Below are 6,000 nucleotides of genomic sequence, written 5' to 3'. Positions count from 1 at the left end.
CATTATGTTCTATTAATTTTTAATTACTTTAAAAAGTCATTTCCGGTTTGCTCGCTGTCAACCTAACACGCTCCTCCTCGCTTCGCTCGTCGTCGCACCTAAACTGGCTTTGTCACACACGACTCTTCTGTTACAATACTAATAAAATTATTACATTTATGCCTTGTAATATTTATTGTCAAACGTGGCTTTGCATGGTGTAATTTGTAGAATCATTTTGTGACAAAAAAATAGTTAACAAAATAATTTTGTCTAGTAATTAATTTGACAAAAATAAAGATTAGTAACCTTCTTTGTCCTTCTTGTCCGACTAAAGCACTTGGGAATAAAACTGAAATTATCATTTGACAGATTTTAAGTTAAAGGCAAATAAATCTTCGGTAAAATACGATCCCGTAGAAATGAAAATGCAAATGTCTAAATATATTCGAAATTTGCGATGTGAAATTTTGATCAAACATGTTTTTGGGATATAAGTTTTGCCATTAAAAACATTTGCGAAATAAAGTTTTGTCTAAATAAAATTTGACTAAGTAAAATTGTGCCAAATGATAATTTGACCAAACAAATTCATTGCGAAACATATCTTTGCCAAACAATACTTTGGGAAATGAAACTATTGCGATATGATTATTGGGAAATGAAATTTGACGAAACGTTTTTTGGCGAAACGGCAGGACACCGATTAGCAGTTTAAGACGCAACAGGAACGGTCATTTTGGCCGGCTCGAAGGACCATATGGCAAATACACTATGTAAGGGCCATGGTGGCGGAAGAAAGGGGAGGCCTTTGCCCAGCAGTGGGACACAATTATAGGCTAGTAAAAAAAAAAGGGCCATGGTAAGCGGACTGTAAATTAAATTCTTTTTAAGGAGAAAATTGGTTTTATTTGGTCAGCACGACCGACAGTTTTGGAGACTAATTTAGAAGAGACAGATTTTGGTTCTCATCGAAACAAGTGAACAATAAAAAATGTTTTGAATTAAGAACATTTCTAATGCCAATGTTGCCAACACATCTCTATTTAAATGATCTCGACTGTCTCCTCCCTAGTTTTTCAAAAAATATTAGTTTTATTAATGTGTGTAAATATAAATTGTTTTATTAATGTTTTTATATGTTTAGGTCTAAAGACGATTAAACCATTCAAACATGGCTAAACAAAAATGGCCTAAATGACTGCCGCAAAGAGTAGCCAAAAAACCAAAACACACAAATTATTTCGGTTTCGTTTTCTTTTACGCCGTGTCTTGCGTGGGCGACGGTCGCGCGACGGTCGCCGTCGCGTCTCATACTTCCATATCGATAAGGTTTGATTTCGTATGCGTCGCATCGCCGTCGCGCGACCATCGCGCGATCGTCGCCCACGCAAGCCACGGCGTTAACCCTTTTATCGCCAACATTACAGTGGCACTGTAGCTTGAGCACTAGTTCCATGTGCTCTGCCTACCCCATTTGGGAACACCGGCAAAGGCATACGTTTTTTAATGTACCTATTTAACAGAGGATAAACCCGTCGAGAGTTAAACCTCTGATTTAAAGATTTGTTCGAGATATCTTAAAGTAAGTAAGATCTTTATTGCAAACATGGTATTTACATAGATGTTTTAAATTATGGATAGTTAGTTACACATAGATCTTTCACCTGACTTGTCCTTATTGCACAATTTAAACGATCTACTCAGTACACCGGGTATCATCATCCTCCTTGCGTTATCCCGGCATTTGCCACGGCTCATGGGAGCATGGGGTCCACTTTGACAACTAATCCCAAGATTTGGCGGCATTAGGTTTACGAAAGCGACTGCCATCTGACCTTCCAACCCGAAGGTAAACTAGACCTTATTGGAAATTAGTCCGGTTTCCTCACAATGTTTGCCTTTACCGAAAAGCGACTGGCAAATATCAAATGACATTTCGCACATAAATTCCGAAAAACTCATTGGTACGAGCCGGGGTGTGAACCCGCGACCTCCGGATTGAAAGTACACTGGGTATATTTAACTTAAATTCTCAAATCGAAAGTCTTTTTGAGCTCCTGTTGCGCCTTAAAGCCTCAACCGATATTTCCGGACCGGACGCGTGATATCGTGTCGGGCATTATTCGCTCGTTTTCTATTCACAGTCTGCTTAGCAATTTACTTTGTGTTTATTATAGTAATTGGAAAATACTTTATTCACAATATACAAGTCAATAACAAATATACTATAATATAAATTAACAATCTCATAAATTCAATAATTGGAAACCTACTTTTTATTAATAGCAATTTTGTGCTCTAAGAACAAATTAAATTATTTTAATAGAAAATATTTTAACTTGTAGGTATTTTTTAAGTAGTCACACTACTATCATGTTTAATGTTTTGTGCTAAGTATTTGTATTATAACGTTTTACATTAGAGTAAATTTTTGACCGCCGCCCCAAATCTCAGGGAAGGTGGTTCTCAATCCGTTGTTTTTGCGTCGGGGGTTAAAAAATAAAACACCTCTTCCAAGTCAGTTTTAAAGTTTATTACGGCGGTTCCCGTATGCGAGCTAATACTCGTCAATGGCTTTATCACGTCGCCAGCACGCGTGTATGCGGACAATAAAAGCAATTTATATTCTGCGTTTTTTCATTAGCGGACGAGAATGACGTGTAAAACAAGCCGTGACGAGGGTCTCTGTAAATAACCGAAGGGAAGTAATTATCTTGCCGTTTGTAAGCATTAAAAATCTAGGACGTTGAGGCACATTTGAGGGCTCGGAGTAGGTATAATTTCTAAAATCAAACAAGTACTTAACATCGAAATTATCGAAAATCCAGATTGCCAGTGTTTTTTATATAAATCGGTTTACTCGTGGCCACAGACTACCAGAGGCGAAGACGTCGCTTACGATTGGCCCCGAAAGTCCTATTCACCCAGTCCTGTGAAAAAATTGAGTCCACACTAATTTATGCCCTTTTTACATAATTACAAAAAAACACAGACCAACCCCCCCAAAAAAGGATTGTACTGTTCAGAAATCTAATTTTGCCCTTGAAACTTGTAATTTTTCTCCGTATATGAAGTGATATGATATTACACAGAAAATGAGCCCAAGGCATACCTACTGAAACAGCTATTGCCGTATGAAATTGAAAAAATACGAGCACCTACGTGTTTCTAACGAGGTTTTCATTGCGGGCGCTATATCAAGGTTTACAGTATGTCTCCTTTCGTTTTTAAATATCTCTCAGGTACCTAAATCATTATTTATTTAAGGTACTATAGCACAAATTATTAATAAGCTACTAACGTAACAGATCCTTCACTTGCCCGCAAAACGACAAATACCTACGCTTTATCTTACTAATACTAATAAGTTACTACGTAAAACTCAGAAGAATAGTAGGTACGTGCCACGCGACTAGTCGACTACACAGGCGGGCGCGGGGCGTCCCTCGGCCACTTCTTACCTCAAGGCAACAACTAGCGGGTAGGTACTTAATGCGCGACCGTGAGCGAGTGACGTAGGCCTGGCTATAGTCTGTGTTTTTAGACATTTAAATAAATATAAACAAAATCTACCCTCAAGGCTCCTTAAGCCACTTGAGGGTAAGTTATAACATCAAACGACGAAATAAGAACATTAAAGATAGGTCGCTCTGTGTCAGGTCCGCTTTGTTTTGTATTTTGTTGGTTAACCATTTTGACGACCGATCCGTCGTAGTCGGTAGTGATTCTTCCTGCTACGCCGCGGTCCCGGGACTCCGGGGTTCGAATCCCGGTGAGGGCATTTATTTGTGTGGTGATATTTGTTCCCGAGTCATGGATGTTTTGTAACTGAGTAAGTGAGTACCCACAACACAAGTCTTTTTTAGCTTACCGTGGGACTCAGTCAATCTGTGTAAGAATGTCCCATATAATATTTATATTTATAACTGGAATTCGTATACTAGCCACTAGGCCATGAGTATCTGAAAATATACTGTGTATATACGTGTGTTGCGCACGGTCAATACTAGGTACACAATTTAGTTATTTCATTCATTTCGCTCAAATTGACAAACAATATACATTTCGAATATACAATAGATACCATACACTAAAGAAAAAGCGACCAAGCCGACCGTATATCGTAATGTTGCTAAATGATTCATATAGGAGGTGCAATCACAAATTCCTCGCCCTTAGAGTTGGTCAAAGGCGCCTAGCCTTCAGAGATAACATACACTAGAATTTCGACGGGTACCTCGGCGGTCGAGGTGGTGTAACGGTTTAGCTCGTCAGCCACGTTAGCTGGAGACCCGGGTTCGATTCCCGGCTTCGCCACCAGTGGGCTTGGTCGCTTTTTCTAAGCGTATGGTATCTATTTCAGTTTATAATTTATATAATATATATAGTAGTGTTACTACTTAAAAAAAACAAACCAAAAAAATATTTAATAAAGTAATTGTTTTCTACATTAATAAACATTTTGATCAAAACATCCAGCTTTATTGTTCGAAGGAAGCTGTTCTGTAGATTATTGTCGAAATCACAACGCATTGTTCTAATATTCAAAAGGTGACTTTGCTCTAAGTTTCAGTTGAGACAAAGCAATCTTTCTAAATGTACCAAGTTGAACCTTAGTGTGTATTAACTGACTCCTAACTTTGGGTGTGTAATGATTGGTATAACTTTTTTTGGTATAGTAACATTTGATATAACAACATTTGGTATATATTTCAAGAATATAATCACTCATTTGACATAATTAACATTTGGTATAAGAACAAAATATCTACTTTTATTTTGTATAATTATTATTTTGTATAACACTTATTTATAATAACCGTCATATGGTATAACTATCTATTGATATACGACTAGTATAATATAACAAGCAAACAGTATAAACCATTTCATGAATTAATTTTATTCTTTTTTAAGGGATCACAGTTCTAACCTAACCTAACCTACTTTTCTGATAACCGTACATATGTTTAAGGGTCACAGTTCTAACCTAACCTAACCTATTTTTCTGGTAGCAGTGCGTTGAGTGTAGGGGTCACAGTTCTAAGCTAATCTGCTTTTCTGGTAAATGATGAATCTAATTTATTGTACAATTTTTTTTATTCTAACTGTGCTTTAGAAAGAATTTGTGTTATACAATTCATTTATTATAGGAAATAAGCATTATACTCAAAGTATGTTATAATAAATGTTATTCGAAAAAATGATCATTATATTAAATAAGAATTATACAATTTGTTAGTATATTATTTGTTGTTATATGATCCAATAATTATATCAAATGATCCTTATAATGACTAAAAATATATCAAAAAAAGTTATATCGATCGATACGCACCCCCTAACTTTGACTTACCTGAGTTGGTATATTAGATTATAGTACATTACACTTTTGCTGACAGGGAGGTGCCGGATTGGTGTTAATTGCGGATTAGGTACCTACTGAAAATTATTAGAGCCATTCTCCATAAATATATTCTCATATTTTTAACCCCCGACGTAAAAACGACGGGGTGTTATAAGTTTTACATGTCTGTCTGTCTATCTGTCTGTCTGTCTGTCTGTCTGTGTGTGTGTCTGTCTGTGCTGTGGCATCGTAGCTCCGGAACGGATGAACCAATTTAGATTTAGTTTTTTTTTGTCTGAAAGCTGAGTTAGTAAGGAGTGGTGTTCTTAGCCATGTTTCATGAAAATCGGTCTACTATGTCGCGGTCGGTGTTTTTTTCAAAATTTTAATTTTGTTGTTAGGTTATTTTACACAAGTAAGGTGAAAGTACTAGTGCTCCATGCTGAACTCGTGTTCGACATGGGTACTTTATGGCCTCAAAAATACGTGGTTAAATATACTCGGTTTCCTCATATTACACGATGTTTAAACTTGTAAAAAGAGAAAATGCTACGTCCTACTGTCCCCAGTTAGTTTGCGATTCTCGGACATAGCGGAATTCCTGCATTACACCACGTATTACAAGACACATTTGTCATCCCAAATCCAACCGGTCGGGACATGTCCTATTG

The sequence above is a fragment of the Leguminivora glycinivorella genome, chromosome 15 (genome assembly GCF_023078275.1).
Source record: "Leguminivora glycinivorella isolate SPB_JAAS2020 chromosome 15, LegGlyc_1.1, whole genome shotgun sequence".
In the NCBI taxonomy this organism is placed as follows: Eukaryota; Metazoa; Arthropoda; class Insecta; order Lepidoptera; family Tortricidae; genus Leguminivora; species Leguminivora glycinivorella.
Note: the sequence above shows the minus strand (reverse complement) of the source record.